General features: G+C 48.9%; 1 protein-coding gene across 1 annotated transcript in view; it reads right to left on the bottom strand.

Annotated features, from left to right (window-relative positions):
• Positions 1-13,774, bottom strand: part of KLHL29 (kelch like family member 29) — a 321,749-nt gene extending 307,975 nt beyond the window's left edge. Inside the window, exon 1 of the mRNA XM_025354805.1 lies at positions 13,415-13,774. The gene's annotated coding sequence lies outside the window, so the exon portion shown is untranslated. The remainder of the gene's footprint in view (positions 1-13,414) is intronic.
• Positions 13,775-14,780: the final 1,006 nt, after the last annotated feature.

Here is a 14,780-nt window from a genome sequence, read left to right as displayed (position 1 = left end):
ACATGGAATGCAAAGGGAACTACAGCAAGAGCACAAAGATTCTAGGATACTGCGAGCAAATGGGGAGCAGGGGTGCTTTCCTGAGCTACAAAGGAATGGTCGGGTGATGAAGATAAAACACAAGTCAAATTTACTGGAGTTGTCCACTGTCAGCAGTGGTGATCTTCTTGCTGGTCTTGCCATTCCTGGACCCTCCATGGCCTCAACAATCTTCACGCCCTCTTTCACCTTGCCAAAGACCACATGCTTGCCATCCAACCACTCAGTCTTGGCAGTGCAGATGAAAAACTGGGAAGCGTTCATGTTGGGTCCAGCATTTGCCATGGTAAGATGCCAGGGCCTGTATGCTTTAGGATGAAGTTCTCATCATCAAATTTCTCCCTGTAGACAGACTTGCCACCAGTGCCATTATGGCGTGTGAAGTCACCACCCTGACACACAAAACCCTGGAATAATTCTGCGAAAGCAGAAACCCTTATAACCAAATCCTTCCTCTCCAGTGCTCAGAGCATGAAAGTTTTCTGCTGTCTTTGGAATCTTGTCTGCAAACAGCTCAAAGGAGACGTGGCCCAAGGGCTCACCGTCAACAGCGATGTCAAAGAACATGGCAGGGTTGACCATGGCTGACAGTATGGGGATCCAGCAGTGGCAGCAGCATCTGCAAAGCCTGCATGCACATTGTTTTTCAACCTTCTCTACCATCTATCTCCAGAGCATTTCATTTTCTTAAACTGAAACCCTTTGCCCATTAAATGATAGCTCTCTCCCCACATCCCCTGGCAACTACCATTCTACTTCTGTCTGTGAATCCAATCCATACTACTCTAGGTACCTCATGTAAGTGGAATCCTCCAGTATTGGTCCTTTCGTGACTGGCTTATTTCACTTAGCATAATGTCTTCAAGGTTCATCCACGCTATAGCGTGTATCAAAACTTCCTTCCTTTTTAAGGCTAAATCATCTTCCATTGTATGCATCTAGTGTATTTTGTTTATTCATTCATCATTGATGGACACTTGGGTTACTTCTACCTTTTGGCTATTGTGAATGTGGTTGCTATGAGCAACACTGGTGTATGAACATCTGTTCGGGTCCCAGCTTTCACTTTTTTTGGGTATAGGCTCAGAAGCAGAATTGCTAGATCAGATGATAATTCTATGTTTAATTCTTTGAAGAATGGCCATAATGTTTTCCATAGCGGTTGCACCATTTTGCATTTTCATGAGCAGTGCATAAGGGTTGCAGTATCTCCACATCCTCACCAACACTTGCTATTTTCTGTTGTTGTTTATAGTCATGCTAATGGACATGAAGCGGTAATCTCATTGTGGTTTTGACTTCCATTTCCCCACTGATTACTGATGTGGACCATCTTTTTGTGTCCTTATTGGCCATTGGTATACCTTCTCTGGAGAGGTGTCTATTCAAGTCCTTTGCCCATTTTTAAATAGAAGCATTTGTTTGTTGCATTGAAAGTATGTTTTAATTGCTGCTGTGCTGGCCTGACAGCCAAGCCCCACCCTCCCCACTGCCGCATGCTCAGTTCCCAGGCAGTAGTGTCACATCCTCCACCCGACCCCATCCCAGCGGCCCACTGCTCACTCCCAGCACAGGAGTAAGGGCCCGATGGGCAACTGCCTCCCATTTTCCTGGGACCAAGGAGACTTGGCTCAGGTATCTATTTGAGCTATCGAAAAATGTTTCTGGAGACCAGGCATTCTGGGACGTGTACCAGGAATAAAAACAGCAGACAGTTACAGCTGTCAAATTGTGACTTCACAGTCAGTGAGTGACCACCCCACCCCTGCTGCCTCCCCCAGGGGTCCTTGTGAAAAAATATGGCTTATTGTGGTGTCTGTAGAATCAAGCTTTAAATTTTAAAACTTGAGCAAGGCCATGGCTCTGGAAAGCCCTGCTCACTCAGTGATGTGAGGGAGAGCGCGTGGGGAGGGGCAAGGGCCAGGGGCCATCGCTACAGCCCTCATCTAGAATGGGGGCTGGAGCCCTTGCCACGGGAGGGCCGTTTGTGTGCCTTTATCCCAGCAAGGCAGCAGCAGGAGCTGCTCTCCTGATGAGGCTCTCCATGGCTGCCTGTGACCTTCCTTCTGTCTCAGTCACAGGTACCTTCCAGGTCTCACAGCACAAATTCCCCGCACTGCCAGACCTCTACCCAGCGGCCACTAGAGCAGACCTTGTCAGACACTTGGGGCCAGGGAGGAAGCCTCCCTCAAGGTCACAAGTGAGGTGGTGACCTTATACAGAGGAAAAAAGCGACTTCCCTGAAACATGCTTTCCATGAAAATCATTTTTCTCTTTTTGGGGGAAGAGAGGAAATTTTAAAACTGAGAATCATCGTAGAAAAAGGCAGTTTCCCCACATCATATGAAGCCATTCAGGTGCTTCTTTTTTTACAACATGTTGCCATAGATGGGTAGACGGAGAAGCTTAGGTGCTTCCTGTTAGCAAAGGTTTCAGCAAGAAATATGTTCCTTTCGCAGTTTGAATATTATTCAAGTTTTGGTGATTAAAACTGGTTTTGGTGATTAAAGCTGGCTGGAACAGCATGAACCGAAGAGATTACAGCAGGCTCTCCTCTAGAGGGATCAGCCGGACAAGCGCACTGCACGCAGCCTCCTGGTCCAACCAGCCCAGCTTCCAAATGAGGTATGTACATTTCCCAAATTCCATGGCCCTTAATTTTGGTTTGAAAAGCCAGGGCAAGCTCATCTTACATGTCTTCACATTGGCTAAATAAGCTAAGTCAATCACAAAATAACTGACCCAAAACAAATAAGCTAATTCAATGGCAAAATAGCCTACCCAAGTCTCAAGAGGTCAAAATAGGCAGCATTGCAACAAATTGGCGTCAGGATGTATGTGGGTGGGTACAAGGGTCCCGAGCCAAGATCCTGAGGCTCTCACTCAGCATCCAGGAGACCGACAGAGGAGGCACCTAAACGCAGGGGACGCAGCCCTCCTTATGGTCACCAACAATGGCAGTCAAGTTCCGGGCAGGACAGACCAGGCTGCTGCCCCTGCTAATGTGAGCAACACTAGGTTGGACAGAATTCAGCCCACTTGTTAACCTAAAGGTGGCAACGTTGGCCTCACTGATGAGGGATTCTAGACCCAAGTGTTATAAAATCATGAGAGACATCTTGCTTTGGCAAGACAACTGCAGCTAGGTTTCTTATGCTTATCTGAGGTGAAGGATCAGGTTTTGGGTTTTTGTTTACATCACCAATCTGTCAAGAACCAAAATGTGGCCCTACCTTGCATGATTAGCCCACACTCACACCATAGATGGCTCTCCTGGTAACTCACCCTGTGAGTCCGAGACCACCCAAACTGGTCTGTACCTAGTTAATGAGGGGAGCCTTGGCATCATGCTGCCAAGGCAGTGTTGAATGCAATCGGAGTTTTTTTTTTTTTCTTTTTTGAGACGGAGTCTCGCTCGTCGCCCAGGCTGCAGTGCAGCGGCACCATCTCAGCTCACTGCAACCTCTGCCTCTCCGGTTCAAGCGATTCTCCTGTCTCAGCCTCCTGAGCTGGAATTACAGGCGCATGCCACCATGTCTGGCTAATTTTTGTAGTTTTAGTAGAGATGGGGTTTCACCATGTTGATGAGGCTGGTCTCAAACTGTTGCCCTCATGATCCGCACACCTTGGCCTCCCAAAGTGCTGGGATTACAGGTTTGAGCCACCTTGCTCGGCCTGCAATCGTAGTTTCTAAATGCTTATTCCTAATTTATCTCAGCACATACTGGTAACAGTGTAGAAACAGACACCTATCTGTGACCCTACCTGGAGTAGCACCATTTTCTACCCCTCTCTACCGTGATGGAGAGACAAGTCAATAGCAGCAGCGGCCAATGTAGGTGGTTAGGCAGAACCCAGTGGACCTATGGGTCATGGCCACGGCAGCATTCACGACCTGATTCTCTCTGCTCTGGACTGTCTCACAGAATTTCTCAGGAAATTCCTGGACTGGACCACTCATTTCCATGGACTTCCTGGTTAGATGGGGTGCTCTGTCTCCTTCCTCCATCACCTCAGCACACTTCATTGAGCTCACAGTATCTGAACAATGAATACCCAGTCTGTGCCAGGACCAAGGCTAAAAGACAAAGTCCTTGCCTTCAAGGACCATGATCCCCAAGATGAGTCCAGAAATAACCACTGATGTTACCAATTTGGCATATGCTGGCACAGTTCTAAGCACTTTGCAAACAGGAACTCATTTAATCCTCAAGTATTCAATCTTCATAGATCCAAATCAGCACACCCCAGGAAGCCTTCTGACCACAAAGAAAGGAGTCAGATAGACCTAAGCTTTGCAGGCAAATTCAAAATTGAATTTTTGTTCCATTTGCAAAGATGAGGCCAGCACATTTAAGTCTGAAGGTACTTGAAATCATACTGGTGAGTCTCTTTAAATTTATTTCACACTTGAAAAGAAAATTAGCTGGACCTCAACTTATTATGTCAACTGTGATAATCAGTGAGCAATGTGGCTAAACATGTGATTATTTCTTTTTTTCAAACAGGCAATTTATATTCCCTAGAAAAGGGAATATTGGCTCTCTTCCTTCTCCATAGGTAGGCAGGTGTCTGGAGGACAGGCTCCTTCCTCCCTATAACCCATCCAGCACCCATCATAGGCCTGGCACCCATGTTTGTTGATCTGACCTTGGGCAAACGCTTGGGTCTCTCTAATCAGCTGCAGAATAGGAAGACCACCACTGTGAAGTCACCCATGCGACAAGGGGAGCAAACATGAGATGCCACAGGAAAGGCAGTACTCTTCCCACTGTGCCTTCTCAGTAAACAGTTATTGAATCTATCCTCATTTAGAAGCTCCAGGAGCTGAATATGTATCCTTAAAGTTCCTTGGGAGGCTAAGCTCAGCTGCAGGTTTGATCCAGAAGCAGATGCTTAAAGTTGGAAGATGTGAAAAGTGAAAGTAAAGGAGAAGGGGAAGATTGGTTTTTGTTTTTTGTTTTTAATCGAATTTCACCATTCCTCACCACTTCTCCGTGTTACTAAATGACCAAAAGGAAAAAGGGATGTTCTGGCAGCTGTTGGGTCTTTAATTTGATCTAAGCCTTTGGCGGTTGCTTTGCACAAAACAGAGATACAGGGTCCTCTTGTCTGCTCTTCCTTCACCACCCACACCTCCAACTTGCTTCTAGGAGCTTTGCGGGGAAGCCTCAAGAAGAGGAAGCTTCATGCTTGACGTTACAAGCCCAGCGGGGAGGGAGGGGCGGCAGCAGAGCTACACAGGAGTGACCGTGCCAGTGCCGGGCCAGCAGTCAGGCAGGGCCAGCCTCCCGCCACCCCTCACCTCCTGTGTGGTCCAGATCCCAGGCACTGCAGCCACGCCTTTCTCAAGGAGAATCTCAAAATGAAGAAGTCCCTCCTTGGCTGAACGTGGGTTGAAAGAGTTAAAACAGAGCAAACACATTTTTGTGGTGTGTGCTCCAAGCTCTGTTCACACCCATCTCGAGAAAAAACTAATATAAAGAATAAAAATAGAACAGAAGAAGTTGGAAAATACAGTGTTATCGCCCTTCCCAAACTGCCTCTGTGATTTCCAGGTGTTTCATTTTTTCCTTAAAACGAGGCTTTTATGAACTACTACAAATTTTGAAATCTGAGCGGGGACAACACCCCACAAAGAAAGTCCCTGAGAGAGGACAGACCGCATGGATGCTCAGAAGCGCCAGACAGACCCAGGTTGTCACTGCAATGATGAGGTTCCAAGAAAGAATTAGTCTTCAAAGTCTCAAGTCATAAATCCTAGAAGATTCCATCCAGATTAGAATTCATCAATAAGCATATTTAATAGATATATGCCCAAATATAGCATCAAAAATTCCACACAATGACAAGCCATGAACATGTGACTACACAGCCACGGAGTGAAAAGAACATCCAAAAAGTTGGCTTTGATGTCTGTTATCTGACACCTTCTCTGGGCAAACATTTTTACGGGGAAGAGTTTTGTGCCAGGCACCTGGCTATGCATTGGTATGCAAAAATGAACAAGCCCAGGTCAATGGTTAGTAGTTCTGGATGAATCCTTAACCCTTTCTACGTTGTTTTTATTCTTTGATTTGCTATTTATTTACTATGCTGGCTCAAGAAGGGAACAGATGCCATTCAAACACCTACAAGTTTTTCTCATTAGCCTTCCAGAAACCACAGTAAATGGAAGCAGGTGTGCAAATCCAAAAGGTATCATGAATGTTGGTCAGACTTGATTAATACTGTTATTTTAGCTCACATTCCTTCTACTAGATTGATTTTACATAAAATGTTAATTAGTGAAGTCAACATAGTACCTGGTATAGGCAGTGTGAAGTGGTGCAGATGCATGGGAAAAAACAAAGACACAGGCGCATGTGTGCACACGAATAGGGATGTGTGTGCAGAAAGGAAAACACAGACAGACTGATAGCTGAGGGATCTGTGTTCAAACCCAGCTGAACAACGTGGCTAGGTTTGTGGCCTTGGGCCAGTTGATTACCTCTGAGCCTCATCTTCATTTGTAAAATGTGGATAATCCCTACCTCGCAGCATTGATATGAGGATTAGAGATAATATATGTAAAGTACTCGGATACAGTGAGCAGCCATAACTGGAAGCTATTATTATTATATTATTGGGGCTTAATAAAGGTTTGGTGATTGAATAATAGGTAGATTAGCTGACCTCAAAAATTCACATCAACTCTAAAATTATGACACTAAAGATGGAATTAAAAGTTCACACATCAAATCAACTCAAGGGTATTTTTAACTATTGGAATTGTGATGCAAATGTCTTATGCTTTTCAGAATAAGTACTGATAGTGAGACTTACAGAACACAATATATATACAAGCCCTGGCGTACGATTAAAACATTTATGATTGAAATTGAACAGGATTGACATCTACAGTTTCTGAGATCTCTAGGGGTTGCTGCTCTCTCTTCTTCCACAGCTAATTTTCCTAAGCCCTCTTTGTAGAGCACTTCCCCAGGCCACTGTAATGTGGGTTTATGGAGGTTATCTGTTTTCACCCTCACAACCACCCTAGATAGCCACTACTGCTCCTTCCAATTTCTTAAAAGAAAACTGAGGCTGGGTGAGATTAAGGATCTGTTCAAGGTCACACAGCTAGGAGGCACTGGAGATGGGACTTCAACATGGACAGGAAGCCGTGTTTCTAATCCCTCTGCAGTATCACTGCAACTAGGACAAGCCCCCAAGCAAAGCATGAGATCTGAGAGACTCGGGAGGAAATGCACACACAGAAAAGGAAGAACAAATGTCAGTAACATCTACTGCATTCTTTATGGACAGTATTCTGTGTGACTGCATCCTCACCAAGTCTCTTCAATAGAAAACTTATGTAATTTGTTAGTGTTAAAAGTCAAAATAGGGCTGGGCGTGGCGGCTCACGCCTATAATCCCAGAGTGAACTTTGGGAGGCAGAGACGGGCGGATCACCTGAGGCTGGGAGTTCAAGACCAGCCTGACCAACATGGAGAAACCCCGTCTCTACTAAAAATACAAAATTAGCCGCGCATAGTAGCACATGCCTGTCATCCCAGCTCCTCGGTAGGCTGAGGCAGAAGAATTGCTTGAACCCTTGAACCCGGGAGGCGAAGGTGGTAGTGAGCCAAGATCGCACCATTGCACTCCAGTCTGGGCAACAAAAGCAAAACTCCATGTCAAAACGAAGAAAAAATCAAAATAACAGAAATTCCACTTCTGGGTACAGACCCAGAAGTACTGAAAGCGGGATGTCTTATACTCCTGTTCACAGCAGCATTATTCCCAGTAGCTACAACACGGAAGCAATCCAAATCTCCATCAACAGATGAATGGACAAACAAAATGTAGTCCATACATGCAATGCAATACTATTCAACCCTAAAAAGGAAGGAAATCCTGTCCCATGCCACGAGATGTGATAAACCTGTAAGACATTATGCTAAGTTTAACAAGCCCATCACAAAAGGACGAACGTGGCATGATTCCACTCACGTGAGGGATCTAAGGTAGTTAAATGTATAAACAGGAAGTAGAATGGCAGCTGTCAGGGGCTGAGGGAGGTGGGAATGGGGACATGATGTTTAATGGGTATAGACTTTCAGTTCTGCAAGATGAAGGGTTCTGGAGCTTGCTTGCACAACAATGTGAATGCTACGAATGCACAGTTAAAAATGGTAAAGGTGTCTCATGCCTGTAATCCCAGCACTTTGGGAAGCCGAGGTGGGTAGATCACCTGAGGTCAGGAGTTCTAGACCAGCCTAGCCAACATGGTGAAACCCCGTCTCTACTAAAAACACAAAAAATTTGCTGGGCGTGGTGGCAGGTGCCTGTAATCCCAGCTACTCTGGAGGCTGAGGCAGGAGAATTGCATGAACCCGGGAGGCAGGGGTTGCAGTGAGCCAAGATTGTGTCATTGCACTCCAGCCTGAGTGACAGGGTGAAACTCCATCTCAAAAAAAAAACCGTAAAGATGGTAAATTTTATGTGTTTTTAAACCATGGTTAAAAAAAAGTGACAATATATATTTGTGTATATATATCTGTATGTTTGTGTATATACATGTGTGATTATCTGTTTACAAATATATATACACATACATATATCCTCAAAATGATCAAGGATTTTAAAATGTCAAAAACCTATAAATTATAACAATAGACACCTGTGAGGCTAATGGCAGCCTATAAATGTCCTGGAGGCCGTCTTCTTTGCGCACACTGGATCCCCGGCCACAAACATGCTCGCTGTTCTTGTTCCAGCTTGTGAGTCGTCATCTGCTGCTGCACAGTCCAGAGTCTCCGAACTACTTGAATTTCATGCAGATACCCTCTTGCACAGAAAATGAGAACTCTTCCCCCTTCTACCCTAAAGGTGGAAATGCTCCCAAATGATAAAATTGATTTCACAAAGAACTCTGTTGCTACTTCCAGTGATCAACTTGCCTCATCTTAATTGGCAGTTTCAGTTTTCCTGTTTTCAAGTGGTTTCCTTGAAGAAAGCACAGGCTGCGTTTCCTGTGGGAGAAGTAAGCCTGTTTACTTCTTTAACTCCATGGAAGAACCACGGAGTTTGCTTTCAGGGTGGTCCTGATCTCAGCATTTTTGATCTAAGGTGCAGGTAAAGAATTCGGATACATCTTTCCTTCTTAACCAAAATTAAGACCATTTTCTATGGTAAAATTTACTTTCGACAAAAGTACATTCCAGGGATTCTGCTACCTAATCTTTTAGCATATCAGGAGATGACCCCAGATTACTTAAGAAATAAAAACTGACTATCTTCTACACAAACTACAGATATTCTACCAGCTTCCAAACATTTGCGTGGATATGTGTCTAGCACAGTGAAAGATGCTAAGACAGGCCTGGAAAAAATATGATTTATCTGTTTACAAATACATTCCCCCCCTCCTTTTTTCCTTTCTATCTTTTTTTTTTTTTTTTTTTTTTCTTGAGACTGGGTCTTGCTCTGTCGCCCAGTGTAGTGGCGTGATCACGGTTCACTGCAGCCTCAACTTCCTGGGCTCCGCGGTCCTCCCATTCACTAACACATTTCTTGTTCTCCAGTCCTCTTACACAGTAACTGCCTTGGTTTATCCTCATTCAGCACAACTAAAGGCTGGATTTCTTATTCATGATGTTTCTTCCTCCTCCTACCCGCAAGTAGGCACTTAGTTGACTGATTATAGAATCACAAAGTTGGTTATAATTCCATTTCTTCATCTGACTTTGAACTTAAGTGTTCCAATTACTTTGCCTGATCCTAATAAGTCAGTAGCGTGCTAATGCTTGCCTTGATATTTCTGAAATATACAGGGTTGTGACTAGCATGGGATTGCATCATTAGAAAGCTAAGTTGAAAGCGGGTGAGCAAAATCACCACTCGCATTTAAGTAAAACTGCCTGTTCAGTAGACTTACAATGTTACTATGATCCTAGGGATACCACATGCTGTGACTAAATATATATCGTATTTGGAAAATCCTCTGCTGTTCCGAAACCTTCTGGCTTTGACCACTACTAAAAAAGACCCCAGGACAGACCGGCTCTAATATAGTCTTGAAGTCTCTCCAAGCCAGATACAACCGATGACACAAAGAATCCCTAAGCCACAACAGTACTGGGATTAAAAAAAAAAAAAAAAAGAAGAAGAAAGAAAGAAAAAAAAGGAAGGAAGGGAAAAGGAGGAAGGAAGGACAAACTTTGGTTAGTTCTGCTGGACTGAATTGATATCTCCCAGCCAAAAAGTGAGAAAGCTTTACAGTAAGCCTGCTAAAAGAAAAAAAAATAACCCATGTACACATACATATCAAATGAGATGCTAAAAAAATGACATTAGTATTAGGGGTGCTATTTGAGTCGATGAAAAAAAAATCAACTCCTTTATATCTGTATGTAGCTGGGAATAGTGTAGGCTTTTAGAAACTAGCAGGAAAAAAGAAGGAAATACTTTAAACTAGGAATGGTTTGTAGCCAAATCAATTGATAAAAGAAATAAAAAGATGGCACAACTAAAATTGATGCCAAAGATTTATAAGATTGACTAAATAAACAAAAATGAATGGATCACCATGGAAATGCATGAATATTGAAATAGGCAAGATTTGAATAGACTAATGATGTGCCTCACTTAAACTGACAGGTGTTGATAACAACGGTGACACTGAATCCACACCAACCGCCATACTTCCAACATGCTTATTCCTAGAAAACAGGCTGGATTTAAAGGTTCCTGTGGTAATAGTTTATAAGCAAAATGCATTTTCCAGTCTTAAAGTGACTGACTGAATGCTCATCTACCGGAAAAACAAACAAAAAAAAAGGTTTTTATCCATTTTGTTCTAGATATGAGGAGCTGCAGATAGCAGAAGTCATTCTCCTGGGCTCTACTAGTCTTTGTTTCAATAAACCTCCCACAAAACTGAATTCTCAGTCTTGCTTGTCTTCCACTCTGAGTACTTGAAGTATGACCACCACTCATTAGAAACATAATTAAAAAGACACAACACTAGATCCCCACCCCCCATCACATTCAGATGAAAACCAATAACCCTTAATCTATTTGTTACCATGGCTACCATAGGATATTTTATTTCAGTAAAACTCTAGGTATTTCGTTTGGATTGCTGCTTGCAAATGAAAGTTGGAGACCTATAAATTTCCATAACCGCACTAGAAATAGAGAGACCGAGAAGAAAATGTTTTTCTTAATCATAGGCAAATATGGTTTATAAGCTGTTTGTGCAGAAAAGTTATTAAAATTGGTTAGATGCATCAGCCCATAAACCAATTTAATGCCATTAAATTCATATAGAGTTTAAAGGCACACGTGCTAGTAATTCCCTGATTTATAGCAGGGTGATAAATCAAGTACACTACAGCACAATGTATGGGACGGAGACTATTCATCAGTAGCACACAGCTCCATACCTGTATAAACACCTAGATTACGGACTAATCAAATACATGCATGCCAACCAGCCTTTAAAGTATTCACCAGTGCTTACTGGACATGTTTTCTCTAAGTGTCAGAATGAACAATCTATAGAATTGTTCATTCTCCTCCCTCACAAAAAAATTAAAAAGCTCTATACCTTCAATAATAATAATAATAATAAATCAGAAATAAGGTGAGACAAGTCTGCTGTCATTCATCTGAAAATGAAGCAATTCCTCAAATCTGACCTCCCAGGGCTGAGTTAGTGATAAGATCACACGGCGAAGAAGAAACTCTGTAGTGACTAGACAGATGGCTTTAAAGAGACTGAAACTAGGATAAATACAGCCGTAACCAGGACAGATCTGTCATCGCAAGAGGAGTCCGAATCCCAGCTTTGCTGGACTGGAGAGAGGCTGGAACCTGCAGCAGCGGGGCCGGGATGCCGCTGAGCTGCCGAAGTGGAAGTTTCGCGGGCAGCGGCAGCTGGGCGTCCTCTACGGTCTGGTCCCTCCAGCGCCGAGGTCTCGCCTAATGCTACATAAATACCTGCGTCCACGATTCGCCCGGGGCGCGCCGCGGCGCAAGCACGGGAGGGAGGGAGGAGAACGTTTGCAGAGCGGCAGGGATGGCAGCGGCGGCGGCGGCAGCTCCTCACCCATCAGTGTCCCTGGGGGCCCGCGCGAGGGCCCGCCAACGGACCGCGTCTGCCGCTCGGTTCCAGAGCCCGGGGACGACAACTGGCTTCTCAGCGGGCGGACCCAGGCATCCGAGACTCGCGCATGGCCGCCACCCCCTCCTCCGAGACGGCTGGCCGCAGGCAGGCAGCGCGTCCCCGCCTTCCCCAGCCAACGCAGAGGCGACCTGCCCTGGGAGCCGCCTCCGACCTACTCCGGCTCCAAGCACAGCGCTCCGGCCCCGGGCTAGCACGTCCCTCCCTCGGGGCCCGGGGCCGACGCTGTCCAGCGCGGGCACCCGCGCGGCGACCGCAGATAACCCTCGCGCTCTCAGCCCGCTCCAGGCCACGGAGACTGGGACGCGAGCCCTGAGCCCCCCACCCCCGGCCCCACGCGGCCACTGGGGCGCGCGTTCACACTCCCACACTACACATCTCCAGGTCCACCCTGTCCCACACATCAACAACCCCTCCCCACCGACACCACCTCCTGGCTCCTTTGCCATCCCCGTGAGCTCTCCTTTCCGCGTCCCCCCACAACACGCTGGCACCCACAAGATGTCAAGGGAAGTGTGTGTGTGTGCGTGTGTGTGTGTGTGTGTCGGGGAGGGGGGTCACAACAAGGTCTGTGCGGTTCCCTCCCGACGGTTTTCGAGCTCCTCTACCTCGAAAGTTACTTGGGATTGAGTAAAGAGACCCTGTCCCCAAATGCGGGATCAGAGGACGCGAGGGGCAGAAAACCCCAACCTGGCTTCTCGCTGCACAGAGGCGCGCACATCCCCAAAGGGCAGTGCGCGCGGCCGCCCCTGGGGGCCAGCCCTCTGGCGCCTCCAGGCCCCCTGCCCGGCCGGGGCCCTGGGCCGCTCAGGGGAACGTGGCCTGGAGAGGGGCGCGCGCCGCCGGGCCCAGAAGGGGGGCTGCTCCGGCCAAGGGTCACACTCGCCTCCAGCACCTCCGACCACCGTGACAGTGTCCCCAGGCAGCCCCAGTGCATACACACCCGGGGGCAGGAAGTTTTTATCCCCCCCTCCTTTTTTTCCCCCTGGAGCAGCGCAGGCGCAAGGGCTCCTGCAGCCTGCGAGTCCAGACGCGGGAGGCTCCTGTCTCCGCCGCCGCCGCCGCCGGAGCCGAGCCCAGCGTTCCGGGTTCCGGCCCCGCTCCCACGCCCGGCCCGGCCCGGCCCGGCCCCGCGCGGCGGCCAGGACCTGGGTCTCCCTTCAGCGCCGCATCCGAGGCGCACCCGCCCGGCCCGGCTCTTACCTCCGGCCGCGCGGCTCCGGCCCCGGCCCGACGCGCAGAGAGCCCGGGGTCGCGGGTGGGCGCAGGAGGGCTGATGGAGAGCGGACGGCGCCGGCGAGTAGCGGTGGCTGGGGCCGCTCGGGTCCTGGCCGGAGGAAACGGATCCAGGTCCTCCTCCTCGCGTTCCTGCTCTCCGCCTTCTCCCCTCGTTCTTCCTCCTCCTCCTCCGCCGCCGCCGCCTCCCGGCAGCCCAGGGAGGATGCCCGGGAGAGGGAAGTCGGTCCTCCTGCCTGTCAGCCTGTGCGGCTATGCGCGGTGCGGCGCGGCTCTCATCGAGGCGGCGGCGGCGGCGGCGGCTCCGGCAGCATCGCCCCCGCCCTCTCCCCGCAGCCGCGGCGGCCGCGGGGTTGGGGCTGGCTCCGGGCTCGCGGCTCGGGCTCCGGGCGGGGGCTGCGTTCAGGCGCGGCGACCGCCGGGGCTGCGGACGGGCGCTGCGGAGCCGGGGCTGGGGCTGGAGCTGCGGCGAGATCCGCGGTGGCGGGGACGGCGGCGGCGGCGCGGGGGCTGGCGCGGCCGCGGCGCGGGGACCATGCTCCCTTCTGGCTCGCTCCGCTCCGGGTACCGTCTGCTTTAGCTGCGAGGGAGGCGGGCTTCGGCGCGCAGCCAGGGGCGGGCGGAGCCAATCACGGGCGCCCGAGTGGGCGGGGGTGGCGGGTGGGGGAGGCGGGGCCCCCCTGCCCGGCCCGGCCCGGCCCGGCCCGGCCCGGCCCGGTGCGCAGCTCCCCGGGCCGGAGGGATCCCTGGCCGCGGCGCGCCCGGTCCGGAGCGGAGTGCTCGCGGGTGCATCTGTCGTTCCGTCCGTCCGCCGCCCCCGCCCCCCGCGGTGGCCCCCGGTTCGCCTGGCTCCGCGGCCGCGCCTGGCAGACGCACGGCGCGTGGCACGGGCTTCTCCGCCGCTGCCTCCCGGCCCTGCCGGCTCAGGGTTGGGGGACCGGGACCGAGGCGAGCTCCCCGTCTGCTCTCAACACCTGAGGAAACTGGCGGAAAAGTTTGAGAAGGAAAAGTCCTATCGTCTTTCAGCTTCCGACCTCCTTATAACACTCCAACCTTGGAAAGAAGCAGGAATTGCCCACCCCTCTGAAGGACCAGGGAGAGCCCTGCAAATCGTGTCCACCAGCCTTCTGAGCTAGCCCTGCCTCTCCTCGAGGAGCGCGAACTTTTCTGTTCATACTGACCCTTAGGAATCCCCGAAACCTACTCTGTTTAACAGCCTGACCAGCCTTTGATGTCTACACTGACTACCCACCCCCACCACAGCTCGCTCGCTCTCACACTGTCTACACTGATTTCTCAGTCCCACCCCCTGTCGGTCTACACGTGCTGTCTA

The sequence above is a fragment of the Theropithecus gelada genome, chromosome 13 (assembly GCF_003255815.1).
Source record: "Theropithecus gelada isolate Dixy chromosome 13, Tgel_1.0, whole genome shotgun sequence".
NCBI lineage: Eukaryota > Metazoa > Chordata > Mammalia > Primates > Cercopithecidae > Theropithecus > Theropithecus gelada.
Note: the sequence above shows the minus strand (reverse complement) of the source record. Positions and strands in the feature narration are given on the sequence as shown.